Genomic DNA, 20289 nt, shown 5'->3' with positions numbered 1-20289 from the left:
GAACCCAAAATTTCTGACTCCTAGGATAGAGCTCTTTCCATGATGGCACAGATTGTGTCCTTGACAATCTCAAATTAGGATCTTGTTTAGTGAAATGAAAAGCCTAGAGGCCTTGAAGACTTATGGATTGTCCTATAAAATGTGTGGTTATCTGAAGGATCACATACATGCCATATTTTCAGTTTTGAGTAATGCCTAGAGCCAAGTCCAGGGCCTGGAGAGATCAGTGTTTAAGCCCTTAAATGTATTTCTTTTGGATACCACCTAGAATTCATAAATAATAGCCCATTTCTCAAAACCCAGCACCCTACGTTCTCCTTAGGCATGCCTTATGTGTGCTTTCCATAACAAAATCCACTTAATAGCCCACAGAGATTTGTCACATTGGATTTATCTTGCTGCCAGCCTCCAGAAATGTGTAAATGCTACTATCTCTCTTTTTCCTTTTTGGATTAAATCTGATTCACTTTCTCAAAGTTGAAATAATTTATAAATCGTTTTTAGGCTAGGGGACCTGAAGCAAAGACCATTGCTGTTGGAGAGAATGAAGAAAAAGAGACATCCTTAGGGGAACATTAAGGGCTCTGTCTTACCTTCCAATATACAGTATGCGTTATCATGCATTTTGCAAAAATCAGCGTTAGGCGTGTGCTTGCAAGTTTTAGTAGGTGATTGTTCAAATTATGTACCACTTTACACCAACTGCTCAGAGAATGAAATAGCACCCTGAGTTGTAGAACTGATTTGCAAATCCATAATTGCCTCAGATGATCTGCTTGTAGTATTCTTTCACTTAATCTAGCGTTCTCTAGTACCTGAGAAATCTCAGGTACTTAAAAAATATCCAAAGACAATTTAATGCTCATCAAATGCCTAAGCGATAGTTATCTCTGGTCAAAGCCAGTGTTATGGGTTGGTGTCAAAGAGGCACGCGTAATATGAAACATTTCATAATTCTTCATAGGATGCATTTGTCATTGTCTCCAAAATGCATTTTTTTAACGTTAACTCTTTTCCTTTCTATTTTCCTTCCTTAAAACTATTTTAGAGTAGAGGTTGCGAAGCATATCAAGAAATATTAAGGGATTTTTCTAAAGTCACTAGAGCATAATGTAAAATCACAAACGGTGATAGTGAGGTTACTGTTTTCCTATAGGGCCAAAACACTTTTCTTCGTTTGTGTTTAGTGCGCAGGAACACACATTTTCTTCTGCGCTGTAGTGAAATTAACGTGCTCCTATACACAGGTGAAAAGTCCATGTAACCTCACAAAAGAAAGCAAAGCAAAACAAACAAAAAACAAGAGCAGGAGATTTGAAACATCAGGAAACGCTGTAGTATAGATGCTCTGTTGATCTGAATCCTCAATCTTTATTCTTACTCTGAGTGGTTTATCTCTACCCACTGGATGAGAAAAAGCTGAAACTTCTCACTGCTTTCTTAAGACTGCTGCTTGGCTGTCGGAATATCTTTGAGAAATAACCTTGGCAACGCAGGAACCTTTCGATGCAGACTTCTGTTGCAGCCTGTTCCTACGTGGCACAAGGTCGTTAAAGGTAAGACCCGCCCTCGTCGATGCTGTTGGCAATGTGACTCGGGCTGGCAGGCGTGGTCGTGGTCTCAGGTGGATGGCTTTTAGACTTGCTACTACCAGCCTTACTAATACTGTTTGCGGATTTCAGGTGGTGTCCTGGGTTTTATTTATCTTAAAGAGAGATTGTTTTCCAGATCTGAAAAGGCCAAGAAAAGTTAAGGATTAAAGTGCCAAAGGAAAAAGCATTCGTTTTCCACCGTCCTCAAAAACAACCACCACCACCAAATACTTCCTTTTATAAAAAGGTCAGCTATCAACTTTTCCCTCCCACACTGAGTACTGAGTACCTGGGAGTCAGAGTGGAGGCTTGCTCCTCACTGGATGATGTTTAATACTTTTTTGAATTTTGTATCATCTGCATGCATTACCAAATCAAAAACTTAACATAAAATTTGAAAGGAAGGTTTAAAATAGGATCTAACGAGTGAGCTGTAGAGCCGTGCATTAATGTATTTATTTTTGTCAACACTAAATGGCTTTCACTAAGTCAGTGCAGTTTGGTTTAACCAACAACTATTATGTGCCAAGATTTGGGTGAGCCCTGGTGGGGTTTGCAAAGAAACTGCCTTCCAAAAGCTTAACATCCTAACCACGTCAACAGAAGCGGAAGTTAACAGAACAAAAGCTCAAAACCTCTTTTCGGTTGGACAAGCGTCTTATTCCGTGTTAGTGTTGTACGTTACTCTCAAGAAGCCACTCTTCTCTGTAGAACAAAGTGGTTTGTAGACCGGGGGTGGGGACGGGAGGAGGTTATACACAGTGGTTACAAGTGGGGAGAGTTCTGCTCTTCCAGCCCATCCACGCACCAAGCAGACTGTTTCCTACTTCACAGCCCTCGCAGACTGATGACAAGGTTGTAGGGTTCCTGCCCTCAAGGTGTCACCCTCTGGTTGGGGTGCTGACTTTGTTCTGAACCTCCCTTGTCTCCAGATGTCTGAGAAAAGGCTTTTGAGCTATTGTATTAAAAAAAAAAAATTGTGGCCTGGGAGATTTTGTTTGCTTGTGCAACACAAATTCAACATTTATCATTCCCAAAGTCTTTCCGGAGGACTCCCTGGGGGAGATACCAGGGCGTTATTCCTAAAGCTTTAGTATAATGCATAAATAAGAATAATTCAAATATGTATGGTATCTTTTATAGATAAATTATTCCTTGATGCAGGGATAAATATATAGAACACAAAAGGATAACGGAGCTGCTTAGGTTCTAAGCACATCTCGATTGGAAGGATCACACCTTTTTCGACAGGTAGGTGGTGGATTTTGCCATGGGATTTGTTAATAAAGTCTTGCCTGAAAGTAGATAGCAGAGAGATTTCCATCCTCGCAATGAAGAAAAATGAATTCTTTAATTCCCATAAAGCTAAGAGAAATCTTAACGCAGCAGCAAACTAGCATCAAGAAAAAAAAGACACATACAGAAATGCTTTATTAGAAAGGCAACATTATTGGAAGTAGAAGGCATTTTCTCGCAAGCGAGACAGTGCTTAGAGTTCTGATTTATTTGTGTGAGAAAGATACTATCTTTTCTCTTTCTAAAGTTGATAAGAAGGAAGACAGACTGTAAGGCTGAAAAATAATTCTGTCCAAAACATCTCTTAGGTTCTAATAGTTTACTTGTTTTTGTTCTCACCATGTCGTCACTTTTAAGAAGGAAATAACATATGAAAACTTAAAAAGTCCATGTGTTTTTATGTTTACATTGTTAACATATATATATATATTTCCCATAATAGTTACATTATTAATATCACTTGAGAGGGTTAGTTCTGAAAATCAGAGTATCTTCTCATTTATTCTACTGTAAAACTTATCATTGAAATGATATCTGCTGCCTTGCTTAGTTGGGGCCAAAAATAAAGTCATAATTCCAAGTCTCCAGCAAGGTTAGGCCTTATATGGCAAAATAGACAAATTGAATCTTAAAAGATTTAATCTTCATTGCCTTTTTCTTTTGGTAGCTATTCTTTTCCAAAAGCTAATATAAAGCTTTTGGAGCTTGAATTGTTTTATGTTGTATATTTGTCTTTGTTTTTATAAATTTAATAGTCTGTAAGTTCATCCTCAAACACTAAACCACTACATAGTTGAGATGAAATCTGATTTGAACCATTCAGCTTTGTATTGCCAGTGATGTTATCAGAGGAGCTACAAGAAGAATTTCTCTAAATGGTCGTATAAATCTCACAAATGTGAAGCTGGCGCTCGAATTTGTATTCCACGTAATGGGAAGACTTCTTTGAATGAAGGGGTCGTTGTGATGCTAGGTTGATATTAGATCATTGACACTTAACCCGCTGACTCTTTAGCCTAAAGGAACTTCCTAATGGAAATGCACTTGGTTTTTTCAGCTTGCTTTGCTTCTGACCAAAATTCATATCACCACTGAGTTCATAGATAGGAAATAAGCACATCCATGGGAAACACAAAGAAAGTCTTCTTGGGGTGATAGGAAAGAGAATAAGGAATGACTGAAAAGATCATCCTCTATGGAAACAAAATTCATATTAAGAGTGGAAAGATGCTATAGCAGTTGTTCAACCTGGCCTCAATGTTCGGTTGGGCACCCAGCAGTCTGGCACCCACTGCAGTGGGGGTAAGCCCCTTGCTTGATGAGAATAGCTGCTTCTACTTGGTGTATGTTGTCGGTTTCACACACAGGACTTCCTGAGGGGAGCGGAATGCCAATGCCAAGAACCTGGATTTCTGTTGTTTAGATTGGGAGGCTTTTCTAAAATACCCTACAGCAGATTTGCACAATCTTTTTTTTTTTTTTTATTAGATCTGTTACCTCTGCAGATGCTCTAGAACGGAGGTTCTCAAACTTTAATGGATGTACAAATCTTGTGAAATGCCAATTCTGGGTTAGCAGAATGGGCCAGGATTTCCAGCAAAGTCTCAGTGGGTCTCTGTGACTAATAAGCTCTGGGATGAGGCTGACCCGGCCAGTATGTAGACCACAGGATCCCAAGACTTGATTGGAAGTTCTCAGATGTGGCCCCTATACCAGCCACGTCAGAATTACCTGGTTATCTGTCAGAAATACAGGTTCTCCCCCTCAACCCCAGATCTACTGACTCAGAAACTCTGAGGGCAGGACTCAGCCCTTTGTGCTTTAAACTCCAGATGCACCCTCGAATTTGAGAACCAATGCTCTCAAACCAGTGGTTTTTGAACCATACCTACAGTCTGGGGTCTTTGAACATACCAAGGCTGGGGTCTCGCTCCAAGTTAAGAAGCTAAGGCAGCATTATTAGTATTATCTCCGTCTTGCAAATGAAGAAAAGGAGGGCGGATGAAGTCCCTGTCCAAGTGTGCACAGTTAATGAGTGGGGGTGCTGGGGCCGAAATCTAAGACTTTTTATCCCAGAGTTCCTATTCCTTCTGCTCTCCTACCCTGTCTGCTGTGGGCATTTACAGGATGGAATCCAAAAGTGGAGACTGCTATCGTTTATACTGTTCTGCCTACAGCCGGGGCTGAAAAGCCCATCAATCTAACTTCTTTCGAGAGAACTCTATTCTATGAGGTCCTTCACATCACTTGGCATGTCTCCCAATCAGTCACAAGCATACACTTAATTTCTTTTTAAAAGCCACCTGGTTTTGTTTTTTGTTCCTGCGTATGCCTTTTTGTTAAGTGGGTGAGGGATGTGTAATCTATCTCATGCATAATTTGTTTAAGACAAGTCATTAAAAATGCACTAAAGTTTAATATGCTGTATATGTTCCTGCTAGAATTCTTTTTCCCCATGTAAATGATTTTGAAAGTTTTAAAAATAGTTTTCAAGGTTTTATTGCATGCCATTGTTTGCAATACCTTGTTGTAAAGCTCTAAACTTAACATTTCTTTCCTATCAATTTTATCTTCTGTTTGCCTGTTATTGATTTTTTTCTTTTTTTTTTTTTACCCTCCGCGTGTCTAATGGAAACAGAGCTAATGGGTCTTTGCTTTGTTTATTCCCTTGCTTATGCAGCAGCATTGTTTTGATGCGGTCAGCACAGCTCTAGGAATAGGGCTTTGAGTGGCAGCAAGAGGGAGTTCACCCACACACTCCATTTTATTTGCGTAGACTCTAAAAGAATCCTCTCTCTTGTCCTCTTCTACCGTCTCTGTTCCTTTCTGTGCGTCTCATTTAGTTGTGTTCTGGTGAGGCGGCCTCATTTTCCTTCAAGGATATCCCTGTGAGTGATAATCACAAAAGATATATAACCTCCTAGAGTGGCTAGGAAGATCAAACCAACTGGCACCTGTGAGAAGCTTCACCCTGATTCATGAGGCAATCACGACTTCTTACTAATCTGCCACCACCAGCACTGGTTCTTTAAGCAGGGGAATCCTTGAGGGGGAAGCGTGGCGGGATGCTGATTGCTATATTTTATCTACCAACCTGCAGATAACATGGAACAAGCGTGCCTTTCACTTACTCCTTAATAAATGGAAGATGTATTTATTGAGGCTTCTTTACTAGGGGTGGGAAATGCAGAGTTTAAAAACGTGAACATTGCCAAAATCCATCACACAGGTGATTGTCTCTTTTGTCAAATTTCAATTATCTGTGATAATAAGCATCAAGTATAGAATTAGAGAAAAGTAGGTATGCTGAATCAAAGACAAAAAGGAGTGGACCTTTCCCTGACAAATGAACTATGTTATCAATTGTTACTGAGTTCAGCTACCTCGTCTAGTATGGGCAGATTAAACCTTAAGGTTATCTGAATTTAGTGTCAAATTCAGTGGTTTCTATCTCTTTGCCCACCAAATCTCTCACTAGACGCACCAGCGTAGTAAATCAGCAGATCTGGTCCCTGATGCAAATATTAATGAGCAGTGAAATGGCCCAAAGACAGGAAGCAGGGCGAAGAAAGGGGCCTCGATAAACCACAAATGGATAATTATTCCCTAGATAATTAAAAGCCGACGCTATGCAAGGGATACAACTCAAAATACTGATAATATGACAAAAAATACTTCTTGTGGAATTCTCTTCTGAACTTTGCAGACGTTTCACTTGTGGAGTTCTCTTCTGAACATTCCAGAAATGACCAGAATGAGGCCCCTTTATCAAGTGATTTGCAAGTCCCGAGCATCAGCTTACTGCTCCTCTCCTGAGCAAGGGCAGTAGAGGCGCAAGCGGCCCGGGGCATGGGTGGGAACTTGAGCTCCATCTCTTTCCCTGATTTGCTGCGAAGCTTTAAAGGAGTCACCTTATCACCAGCTCTCTATTTTCTTATCTGTTTAGGCAGGATTATGTTGGCTGCTCACCCAGCAAATATATTTAAAAGATTAATGGAGGAGTGCTTGCATAGTAACTTTGAACTCTTTATGTCAAAATGATACACCATTCTTGTTATACCATTAAAATTAATAAAGAAATATTGAACTCACTTTTATCTAAACACAGAACGCCACCAACCTACGAGCTGTATTTAAAAGATGTAAGCATTTGGTCTCAATGTTTGCTAGAAGTAAGGAACAGGGAAGGTTAAGCATAGCTTCTGGCCAGTATTTTCTCTCAGATGTCTATTGCACATACCACACATCATTAGGATTTTCTTCAAATCAGTTGATTGCACTTTTAAAATGTTTATTTTACTTCCTTTCCTCCATCCAACCCAGCACCCTTGTTTGTGGTTGTTTAGAATTAAGAACTGAGAGGATCTGCCTTTGGCCATCAACTGTCTCTGGCCTGCAGCGGCTGCTCTTTGGGTAATTTCAGTAACCAATGGCGAGTAAGGACAGTTACTTTAATTTGGCTCCCCTAAGGGCTGTAAGGAGTTAACTAACTACAGGAACTAAAAGACTAAAAGAAAAAATAGATCAAATGGCTGTGATCATGGATGACTAATATTGTTTATTAGGGCTAAAAAATGATTCAACTATGCTGGCGGCTTTTCAGAATTCTTCAACTATAAAAACATATAACTGCATCATACTACAAGTTAGTAAATATATATTGAGAACTTCCAGCATAAGCAGGGTTGACTGGGCCCTGATAAGATGCAAAATGGCTATGAGGTATTATCAGTAGGAAGATTACAGTCTCTCTGAACAGACGAAACTACCTGAAATTTAGAAATGCATCGATCTCTTCAGTAATTGAAATCTCAGCCAAAACCATGGCAAAAGGAGATTTAAAGTAAAAAATAATATATAATGTGTAAGTCCTTGTTAACTAATGCTTGCCTTCTCATACCTGAAGTATTTTTTAAGCCTGATTTATTCCAAATGTGGTATAAACCTCACTAATTATATGTACATACTGAATATCAGACCATATTAATTTAGCACTGAGGTGCAGCTAGCTCTGAAAGAGAATGGGACAAGTATTTAAAAGTTCTTCATAATTTGAAAGAGCCTTTTAGGTCAGGAAATGAGGACTATAACATCTGGTTAAAACTAAAAGAGAATTTTAACTAATTGTTCAAGCTGGACTGTAGCCAAAACCCTGGAGTTAACACACCTGGATAATATCCATATAACGTTTCTAGAGAAATACATTCTGGTAAGGAAGCAAATAATGGAACTTTAAAGACTAATGAGGGGAATGGAGAAATTTTAGGAAACAAATTTATGGAATGATGTTGTATAATCATGTTTGAAGCTTTAGAAGACAACCCAGGTTATGCACCGAAAAATAGAAACACTATGAAATCTATGTTGTTGTTTTAAAAAAAAAAAAAACCTCCAAAATTCTGTTTATACAAACAGACTTAGGTTTAATACTTCAGTTTTCTTCGCAGATGACATTGAGTTGCCATCTAGTGAGGTAGATTTGGGTTTATCTTTCATTTCAATTTTGATAAATATTTCAATTCCCCTAAAAACCAAAGAGAGTGCATTACGTTTGAGGGAATCACAGTTAGTGAAGACAAAAGAGAAACAGGAGAAATTTCAAGTTTTAGATTGTAAGTAAGAAAAATGAAAATCCTTAGACAATGTATTTAGTAACCCTTTGGCACTCGTGTTTGCTCAGCCAACCACTTCCCTTACCCCTTCAAAAAAAAAGCCAAAGTATTTAAAAATAAGTTACTGAGTGATTGAATTAATAAATTCTAACTTTCATGGTATAGTGACTGCACAGATGATTTCATATTCTGGTTTGGTGTTATTGAGAGGTCCAGTGTTGCTAATGGTATGGAGGCTATGAGTAGAAGTCATTTTAAGGATTGTGACCTTGTTGATGAGACTGTCTCTAGTTCTTTTGCTCCATTCTCACCAGTAATTACAACGATCTGCTCAGACTGAATGCTTTGATTTCACATTGGAAATATGCAGATAGAACCAAAATTTTGGTTTATAGCTGTGAATTGGAAAGGGAGACTGATACTAAGAACAGTAAACCAAAGACCACAGTTGCCACCGCTGAAATCACAGCATAAATGAAGGGAAGTGGGACACGGCCCTAATTATAGGTACTAATTTTCCCATCTGTATAAGATGCCCAAGCCGTGCAATTATTGAGCCAATATAGACTGGGTTTTAAAGAACCAGTATGAAACTTTAGATTTCGAAATATAAGTTAAAAAACAGTGTCTTATGGATTTAAAAGATGAAAGAATAAAGTTATTCTAGGTACTAGATATAATTAGTTCAATTTCCACTAGAACACTGAAATAAATATGGAGGGGGAAAATTACTAATCAACCTCTAGATAATAGCAGAATGATGAGCCATAAGTATTTAAAAAAGAATAAATAATGATAAGAAAATCTGATTACTTTCTTGATAGGATTCTGGAAGATTAAGTCAATGAAATTGCTATATTATACTTTGATTTTGCTTTTACAGTTCATGAAATTATATTTGCAAATTTTATGCAAATTTACTAAGAGATTAATGTTGTCATGTTCTATAGACTTAGGACAAAGAAAATCCTGCTAAGACCATTGGTTAAAAAATGTATAAAGAGATTCCAAGGTCATGGATTCTGTGTCTAGAAGAGCTGGGTAGTTTCATTCTCTTTTTATAGCTATATTTCTCATCTTGTTTTGGATGTATATGTTCTGTAAATACTTGTGGTTGATCATAAGAATGGGCCAGAGAAATCAGCATACCTAACAACAAAGGTTTATGTGGTATCATCATTATATCATTCATTCTTTCTAAGTTTTTGAGCACTTACCATATCACCCAGGCACTGTCTGAAGTACATGGGTTATATCAGCAAACAAAACAAATGAAATCCTTTCCCTAGTGGAGTTTATATTATGGTGGCTGGAGGCAAACAATAAACATGATAAATATGCAAATTATATAGCATGTTAGAAGGTGATTTGTGTTACAGAAAAAAGAAAAATCAGAACAGCGTAAGTGTATTCAGTATGTGGAGAAGGAGTCCGGTTTAGAATAGAGTGGTCAGGGTAGGTCTAATTGGGAAGATGACATTTGAACAGACTTGAATGCCATCAGTGAGTTAGCCACCTCAGGCAGAAGAGTGTTCCAGGTGGAGAGACCAGACAACATGGAAATCTCAGGGAGGGAATGTGGAACTGGTGAACTCAGTAGCAGATAAGGTCAGAGAGTTAACAGTGGGCCCAGTCGTGTTAAGTCCTTTTGGTCTTTGCAAGCACTTTAGCTTTTAATCTGAGTGACAGGGGAGTCGTAGACAGATTTGCATAGAAGAGTAAAATGAGCTGACTTATAATTTGAAAGGATCATTTGGGCAGATGTTGAAAATAGACTCTAAGTGGACAAGGATGGAAGCAGCATGACCTATTAGGAGGCTCTTACTATTATACAGAGTTAACTTTATAGAATAGAATCATTTTAGGAATTGCAGCCTTAAATTTTATAGCCTAAATTCCATGAATACAAATATTTTTATTTCAGTTACATACTTAAAATGAAATTATTTCCAAGAGTCATTTATTGAAACAGTATTTGATCCTCAAATTTTCAAGAACATAAATCAAATACATAATTTAATTAGTGTAATGATTTATGTGTGCAATATTTTACAACTTTCTATACACTTTCACAGGCAAGAACTTACCTTAAACCCTTGAAAGACCCTGTAAGATTGGAGAGCTGATTATCATCATCTCATCCGAGGCAAAGATAGTTTATTCAACTAGTTAGTGGCAGAACCAGGATGGGAATCCAGGCATTCTTACTCTAAGCCCAAAGCTCTTTCCACTCTATCACTTTGTCCAGACAAGTCTTTGGAATTTGTTATAATAGGACATGACCTATATTAAAATTACTGTTAATGACCTACAACTGAAGGAAATTTTCAGAAAGAATTAAATCGGAGGGGAAGGGGTAGTGCACGGGCAATTAATGAAAAATAAATAATAAAAATCAATCCTGATAACTTTGGTACTTTATTTCCTGACCTCTTACTTTCACCTAGAAATCACTTATTCAAATACTACCAGAAATTGGAGTGCACTCAAGGTCAAAACTTATGGTGGTGTGGCTACTAGCCAAAGCTAACTTTCTGTCAAAAATATCTTTAAAAGAGGCTAAGCTGAAGGTGTCTTCTAGGTCAAATATAAAGATATTTCAAAAACCTTGGGTCAAACACACTTCTTAAAAAATTAAATGATGTGAGATTTGTCAAAATTTAGTAAGGTCTGTGAAACTCCATTTAAGAAGTTAAACTACCATAGATTATCATATGTTGCTTGCCAGCCTTTTAAGCTTTAAAACTCTTTTTCCAAATCAGGTTGAAAAACAGTCAAATTGTTACTTTCAATTTCACTGCCAGTGTCTTTTCTTTCCCTACCTTATTTGCATCTCAAAAACTCTGGACAACCCATCTTATATCTGCAGAATATGAAAAATTTCTCAATACATGATTTCAAACTCTCTAACAAGTTTGACCTTGAGTGAGGGTTTTGAACTTTGCCCTACAACTCTGGGATTCTACCAGCATCATGCAACATTGATTAGTCTTAGAAACGTTACTTCTTAGGTTGACCAGTAGGCTCACTTTGTTGGGCTCAGGTAGGATCCCAGAGAAGTCAATTTCTTCGTGTTTCCTTTGCTTGAGAGGGAAAAGCAGTGTGAAGACCAAAGTGCAGAATCTTTCCCTGAATAAAGTGAACAACTCAACCTAGATTGGGTGTAAAATAACTTTTATTGAGCTCCTACAATGCGTCAGGCACTGGGTTGGATGCTTTCACATTTATTATTTTGTTTATTTCCTTTCAATACTTTGAGGCAAATGTGAAATGTATTTATATTTTATTGATACAGAAATCAAGTCTCAGAGAGTTTAAGTAAGTCCTCTAAGAAAGAAGATGCCAAGCAAAAGTTGTTTGACTCCAAATCTCTCAGAGCGTGTTTTGATTTTTGGCCATACTGACTCTCAAAATTAATCTAACCCCAGATCTTATACACATTCCTCTGAGCCCCGCTGCCTGCATATCCTTCACATTGAATAGAGATGTGAATGCCTTCGGGTGTCTGGAGATGCCATATTCACACATATTGTGACTACAGATGAAATCCATTCAATCACTGGGAAAATATTCATTGGCTTGAGGACAACTCAGTCAATGTAAATTGTAGTGAAAATTAAAATTAATTGGCTGAGATAGCTGTACATCTTAGGACCAAACATTATTCGATGACATCTACCTTATTAGGTGTTCTGTGTACAAAATCAAAAAGACCCCACTTGACATTGAGAGTGATGACATAGCTAAAAGTCAGAATCCAAGTTCAGAGAACATCTTTTTTCAATTTCTAGTTTGGTTAAATATAATTATGAAAATGAATTATTATTAAAACAGGAAAAAAAATCACAAGAGGAAGTAAAAAGATTATTATGTATTCATCCAAGGAAAATATTGATGATTTCTGAAAGGGATGCTGACAGCCTATAGGTGAAATCTGATTAGAAAATTAATGTCAGATATATTAGCCAGAGATGATCTCTCCATATTGATTTAGATCACCTCACTCATAAGAAGGACCCCTCCTAAGGTTCGGTATTCTTTCAGTTACACTGACCTAGATTCATCGCACTCCATTTTTCTCTTCCTTGTCCTCAGGAAGATATCCTGGTACCTATTTGTCTTTGTCTTTCCTTCCCTAAAGTCCCAAAGTGTGCCCCCTCAAGATCATTACGCTTTCTTCAAATTAAAAAAGAAATGACTTAATTTTTTCCCCAATGATAAAAATCATACCATAATGTGTGTCATTTACATTGTTTTAGAGATATGCGATCCATTCTTGAGATTTGCCTAGCTGTCCGTAAGACCTGGCCTTGCAGAAGTTATGCAAAGTGCATTTGTGAGGGATACTATGATATAAACCTTCCCAATTTTATTATTTTCTACTTGGTTAATATTTGAACTTATTTCATGATGGAAAAATGTTGCATTTACCCACAAATTGTCAGATGGAGGCAATCTTTTCCAGGTTTGTGAGTTAAAATTTGGAAGAATAATGAGAAAATATTAAAATGGGACCAAATGATCATGTGCTGGTCTCCCTCCTTTATTTTCCTTTCCTCTCTTCTTTTTCTTCCCCTTCAGCTCTATCCCCTATGTTCTATTTATTAACCTCCTAGCTGAAAAAGGCAAAAACCTGAATAGGTACAGCAGAATAAACATGTATGACCCCTTAGTACCATAGTGTAAAAAAGATATCAACACTGCTAAGTGTATATGCTGTGATACACACAGGTACCTAAGCCAATCTTTATAGCAACTGTGTACTATTTCATGAGAAATATGCATTGCTCATGATTTTAAATAAAGGTGTTCTGACTAAATACAAGTTAGTGTTTATCATTGTTCTTTCTACTCATTTCCTTAATCCAAAGGATTATATTTCTTGTTATTCAATCAATCAAAATGTTCTGGGGATTGGTTTCTTTATATGTGAAATATTGGGGTTGGACAGATGAGGTCTAAAGTTGTTTTTTGTTCTAAAATACTGTGACCATAAACTATCTTCTGAAACATCAGGTTTGGTGTCTCTACATGCTGTTCTTTTTTTTTTTTTTTTTTGCATTGTGAATTCATCTTTCATCTCACAAAATAATTTCCTTTATCCCCAAATCTTAGGGTTTCAATTTCTCTTTCCTCAGTGTTGGCAAGGCACAGAATCTCTCAGCTTTAAGTCTTCCAAATTTTACAGAAGATACACAAAGTGCCTAACTCTTTGTGGATAGTTTCTTTTTTTTTTTTTAATTTTTTAAATGTTTATTTGTTTATTTTGAGAGAGAGAGAGGGAGAGAATCCCAAGCAGGCTCCTTGCTGTGAGTGCAGTGCCCTATGCGGGGCTCGATCCAATGAACTGTGAGATCATGACCTGAGCTGAAACCAAGAGTGGAAGGCTTAACGAACTGAGCCATCCAGGCGCCCCAGATATTTAGGTTTTATTGACGGATAACAGTGAGACTGAACTCCTGTTAGAGAATGAGTGCCACATTTCTCTCCACTGAAGACCTCTCATGGAGAGGTGTGAATTTGGCTTAAACAGTAGGGCAACTTTATCAGATATTAGATTTAGGATAACTTCAGGCCATCTTGTATTCACCCAATGGGAAATAAAACAAGGAAACAGGCTTACAACAGCAGAGAAGCCTACCTCAAAAGAGATTTGAGAGAATAGTTTTGTTTTCCGTCTGTACTATGTTTATGAATTCCTTTAAACTTCTAAGCACATAGCATACAGTGTGGATGATAAAGCCTAACCTTGTCCGTTTCAACAAAGACTCAAGATCCTTTACAAAGGTTTTGGACTCAGCAAAACAAAACAGAATAAAAGACATTTCAGCAAGGATTTTTCTCTTAATTGTTAAGCATATTATCCACGCAATTATTTTTTGTTGACTTAGACTAAGTCATCAAAATGTGCTTAGCAGGACCCCTAAGAAGCCTTGTGAGTTCGTTTTCCCAATACAAATGAAATATTTTCACTTAGAAGCTGAAACACAATATTTTTCCAAGAAATTAATTCTATACTTAGAAAGTTCTGCTGAAAACAAACTATGGTTTTAATAAGGGCCCTGAAATTCAATGACATGCGAATGTTCCCATATTAGAGTACAGCTTATATTCATTAGGTGTGTGACCGAATTTCCTGTTTAATTTTAGGTTAATGAAATAAATACTTTAATATAACTCTCTCTCTATTTTTTCTAATCCTAATATTTTATGAATGAACAGGGCAACAATCCAAGTTCTGGGCTTAGTTTCTGCCTCTCACACAGGGTCGGAAGGCTGGAAGTACTTAGCAGGCTATCCATCCCACTCAAGGACAAAGGAAGTTGAAAGAAACCTTTGGATAATAACAGACATGCAGTGAAGATTCCTGTGAGATTCCGGTGAGTTTTCACCGGGGAATGGATATTTCACCATAAAACCCCAGAGGAGGCTACAAGATGGGTGTAGTGATCTTTTTGGGGGACTTGAGAATTAGTGGCCTCACTAAACTACAAGGAGGGCAAAGTGAAACGATACCTTTATCATTTCCAACGGCTCCGAAAACTCCACTCTGCCATTTCATTTTACCTTGGCAAACAACTGCAATGAAAAATAGCCCAGACACATTATAGGATATGCCCTTATGCATGATATTTTGTATCAGATATATCAGTCACATTGCAAAGGACTTAGATCAACTTAAAAAAATAAAACCCAATAGAATGATTACAGCCGCTGCCTAGAATGACAAGTATTATCAACAAAAATTAATCAGGCGCATCTTTTAGTGAACTCAATTAATAATGTGCAACAACAGGGTCTCTTTTCTTAAGATGAAAATTAATTAGTGGAGGGAAGGTCACTTGGAGATGCTGACATCACTCATCAGAATGCTCTGGCAGCTCTAATTATTTGTCTTCCAGGCTTGGGTGATCAGAAATTATTGCAATACCTGAGCAACATTTTGAAAAAGCTTTGTGCATGGCTCTTTTAATTAGACCTGGTATTTGATTAATGCAGTGGAAGCGTTTAGATCAGCCTCTTATCATTGAGTGACTTAGAAGTTTTAGGGAATTATACTGTGTGAGACAGGGTCACTGAAGAGGTTTTGAATCTATATATTTTTATTATTAAAAGAGTTATAATGTTAAATTAGATTTATCCTTCTCTTATAAGCACTCCGTTCATTGCCAAGCAGGATAATGTATGGGATAGAATTTTATTAATTCATCTTTCAAGCATTTTTTTGCCTCTCAACTAAAATAGTCATGCTTAGAGTTTTAGAACTGAACAAGTTAATTTGAAAATCTTTAAGGACTCAGTGTAGGACAATGTCGCAAAAGATGATTATAATCATTATGTCAAAATTCAACGTTAAAAAATGCAATTAGGCTTTTTTATGTACAGACATTGCAAGCTCATAATGTGAATATAGAGACAAATTATCTTGGAAAACTAGACCAGGAAAAATGCAGTGAAATTGACCATGCTTATATAAATGTATTTATATGTGTTAAATTTATTTATTTCATATGTTGAATAATTGTATTTCCAAATTTTTGAGGATTAAAAAAATTAACTATGTGATAACATTTGTCTATATTAAATATGCAATAGTTTTTATGTAAATTTGTGGCTTTTAATGCAATTTACATGATATTCATACCAAGAGTACTGCTGATGTTCAGATGCTATATGAAATGTCAGCTAGGGTTTGGCTATAGGTTTCTTTCGAGACCACGGGATGAAGTGGACTTAGGGTGAATTTCATAATAACTTTTTTATCTGCAGGGGAACATATTTAAATCTTTAACACTGTAATCTAGAAAACACATCTAATGTTGTACCTGACTTTTGGTGGTTGAAGATCCATTTACCTGTAATTTTCCCTTTTACCCTAGGATTGGGAGGAGGTGAGGCTCAGGGGTGTTGATACCTCTGCAGGAACCATCGTGCACAGGAGTCACAGGCAGACCAGCAAGCTCGGCCTGGAGCTCCCAGCTTAAGACAGTGAAGGTAAAGTACATCCTTCTCCTTTCTCTTCTCCTAACCCCAGGGAGCATTCCTGTGCAGGAGACTTTGGAAAGGGTAAAATATGGTGTCAGGACTCTCATGACAATGCTGAGTGGTACTTCATACTTCAAGAGGAAATCTCCCCAACATTCTGTGTCTTCTACTTGTCCCTCTGTGTTTATTTATTGATCCTAGTCCCTTTCCCTTCATTCCCTAAGGCCATGCAAATCTCTGGATGTATGTGATTCCTTTGGATGCCTGCGATTGCAATAGAAAATCTAAGGCAGGGGCACCTGGGTGGCTCAGTCAGTTGAGCGTCCCACTCTTGATTTCTGCTCAGGTCATGATACCAGGGTTGTGGGATTGAGCCCCTCATCGGGCTCTGTACTGAGTGTGGAGCCTGTGTAAGATTCTCTCTCCCTCTCTCTCTCTTTCTCTCCCCCTCCCTCCCTCTCTCCCTCCCTTTGCCCCTCTCCCCAGCTCTCTCTCTCTCAAGTAAAAAAAGAAAAAGAGAAGAAAAATCTAAGTCAGATAAAAGACTATCTAGAAGTCAAAACTCCCTCCACCCACCTTCTCATGAACCCCAACTGCCCCAAAGCCCTCTGGCTGGAGGAAGGAATTATAAAGTAGCAAATGTTTGCAAGGGACTGGCAGGGCTATACCTGCTGAACAAAGAAGGAGAAAGGAGCTAATAGACCTCAAATTTGGGTCTTAACGTTTTGCCATCCATTTTCTCACCTACTAAGTATGAGTATTTATACACATGCATCTCTTGTCAAGTATGTAGCTTATTTTATATACAATTGTTAACCCCATTAGAGAAATAGCATGGGGGTGGTCAAAGGAATTTGATTTTAGATCAAAGAAACCTGGGACGAAATCTTGACTCTACTGTTTAGTCTGTGTGATCATGGGTGACTTACTCCATCTCTCTGGATCTCAGAGCCTTCACCTATAAATGGAGAAAACAGCACTAATCCCATGGACGACTGGGAAGATTAAGTGAGATAGTGTATTTGAACAGGCTTACTATAGTGGTCAAAATGTACAAGCTCAGTAAAGGTTAATTCCCATTCATAATCTTAGGCACTAATATTTTGATTATCTTTCAGCTAACCGGTTTGCATTATTTTCAGTTTTATAGATCAACCTTAACACTGGATGGACTATATCTTCAAGACAATATGTATATATCCTAAAACCAACAAGTTGATGGTGTTTATTTATCTTAAATATTAGCTTATATAGTCCAAATGATCTACATTGGAATTGTCTGGAATGTAGCTACGATTCAGATATTAATGAAAAATAAAGTAACTTGTCCTACACTCACTGGTAAAACACTTTGGGTACTTATTTCTATTGATGAATTATGCATGCAAAGGCCGAATGGGGCGCACTGATTTATTTTTCCTCTTTTATGCCTTGATTTTCAGGCTGTGTGCAAAGCAGTGTATATTTTTTCTGTCCTGCACTCCCACTGACTATATTATGCTCATGGGGCTCTTCAAGTGGAGGAGACACGCAGCTATGCTCACGGATGGCAGGTCGGCCTATAAAGCCAAGGTAGTGAGCAGGCATTTGGGAGAAAAGATTTTAAAATTAGTGTCAGATGTGGAATTGTTACGCTGAAGTACAACATCTCCACTTAGATGTCAATTCCATTCACACTTCTACTTCTCAAAATCCCACCATTTAAGAAATCTATGAACACAAATCTTAAAAACCTAAAGTCATGGCCACAAAGCACACATGTAAAACAATGAACCTGTATCGCTTTTAAAATTTCACAAATATGTATGTAGTACTTATTATGTGCCAGGTGCAATTCTAGGTCATTATTAAGTATTAAGGAGAAAGAAAAGCAGAAATTGAGAACGGGTGTCCTTTCCCAAAGACAATGGAGAGCAATAAAAAAAAATGCCTTAAGAGCATGTATTTGCCTTATGTATTAATTGGTATCACACCTCTGGAAGATAAGAAACACCTAGTCATTAGTTGCCGCCCCCTTTCAGATTTTCTGCTTGAGGTACAGCAATCCATAGTGAAACCCACTGCAGTCAGTGCTGATTGATGCTCATGCATGGATTCATAGGGTGCCCAGATACACGGGGGGGAGAGGGGTAATGTCTCTAGCCTCTCTCCTCTCTGGTTCCCACTTACTTCCAGAGCTGCAGATCCAAGCAGGATGTGAGTGGCACAGTGGTGGAGAAGCCACACCACAGGATTAGGAGTCTGGAGAAGTGGTTTCTAGTCCTGTTCCTGCCACAAATCTGCTAAGAACTCTTCAAGGAGTTCTGGTGTACGAGGAGCTCTGCGGTACGAGGAGTGTGTCCCAAACAGATTGGGAGTTTACCAACATCAGCTAACTCTTTCTCATTCATATTTGTATCTCTAGTAACAAAGGAAGAAAGGGCAGGCACAATTTCTCACACAGGGTAAAGTTTCCTCCTTCCTTTTTTCACCCTGCTTACTTGATGTAGAACCAGCTTTGTCTTCCAAGGGCAGATGATTCCCTGTGTTGTGACAACTAATTCTTTTTATTGTTAGAGAAATCAATGCAAATATGTCATCAGCCTGTGGCACCATGACTAACACCCCCATTTAAATATGGTGATTGAAAATTTTTTCAACATTCTGTTAAGTAATTTTCCTAAAATGACCTCCACTTCTTAAAAGTGGCAAATAGATTTTGTCAGCGGGTATTTTAGTCATTTCATAGTTGAAATCACTTCTGATACTTGCTAATTGTACGAAAACATATTTGGTACTCTGTTAACTGCCAGCAACTGATTGGCTCTGGAGAGTAGGATCTGAAAGTACTAAGTACTGTCAAAGGTAGAAAAGTTTTTGAAGTCTTGCAGGTAAAAGATGCAAAGTATCAGCGAAAAGAGAAAAACCTTTTCTGATAGGAATCTAAAGTGAGGATGTTCAGGGTACTGTTTTAGGGACATCCATGTTGATGAGTTATCATTAAATGCCGCCATCCCTGGCTGGCTATGGGAACGTAGGCCAGCTACTTCACCCCAGAGCCTCAGTTGTTTTACCTAGAAACCGAATCTAGGCTGAGATGGGCTGCTTGGGCTCTGCAACTCTCCAGTGCCAAGATCTTGAAAATGGTACTCAAGTAACCTGGAGGATTGCAAAAATCACGAATCTTCTCTTAAAAGGAATAATCGAGCATGTCTGAACCGCAACCTGAACTCCGATTTTCTACAACATCTATTTGTTTCGTGCGGGTCAACTGTAAGATTGTTCAAAATCTTATCGTGGCTTAAAAACATACCCTACTGCATTTACAGGTGAGTAACTCCTTCTTCCCTTCCCTCCCTACTCATGTGAATGACAATTAGGAAGAAATATTCCCCTAGGATTATTCACCTAAAAGAACTACATTTATCCACCCAACTTGCCTACTGAGTTTAAATACATTATTTAAAGTTGGATAGACTTGAGGCGTTTTCAGATTTGAAGTAAAATGCCGTTGTTTTGAAAAGATTCTATTATCCGTTGCATGCTGGAACTTGTATTAATTTATAGCATTTGGGGAAAATTACAATAAACAAGCCCTTTACTTCTTAGAATCATACATCTTATTGTCTACATGATCTGATGAGTAACTGGTGAAATTAGCACAACCTTCCTCTGCATTGGGACACTGGGTGTTATTGGCAGTAGTATATATCATTTCTTAACAAATTCCTCTGTGTTTTTCTGAAGCCTGCTAGTTTGATTCTATTCAATCAATAAAAAATGTTCATAAGAAAAATATTGCTAGTAAATTCTTGTTCCTTCTC

The 20289-nt window shown here is 37.8% G+C and overlaps 1 long non-coding RNA gene across 1 annotated transcript; it reads left to right on the top strand.

Annotated features, from left to right (window-relative positions):
- The first annotated feature begins 1045 nt into the window (after nucleotides 1-1045).
- LOC125167765 (uncharacterized) lies at nucleotides 1046-17938 on the top strand. The gene is made up of 6 exons (XR_007152992.1): nucleotides 1046-1556; nucleotides 1729-1839; nucleotides 2757-2843; nucleotides 14767-14880; nucleotides 16381-16495; nucleotides 17629-17938. It is a non-coding gene; the product is annotated as an uncharacterized LOC125167765 (long non-coding RNA).
- The last annotated feature ends 2351 nt before the right edge of the window (nucleotides 17939-20289 follow it).

The sequence above is a fragment of the Prionailurus viverrinus genome, chromosome A1, assembly GCF_022837055.1.
Source record: "Prionailurus viverrinus isolate Anna chromosome A1, UM_Priviv_1.0, whole genome shotgun sequence".
NCBI lineage: Eukaryota > Metazoa > Chordata > Mammalia > Carnivora > Felidae > Prionailurus > Prionailurus viverrinus.
Note: the sequence above shows the minus strand (reverse complement) of the source record. Positions and strands in the feature narration are given on the sequence as shown.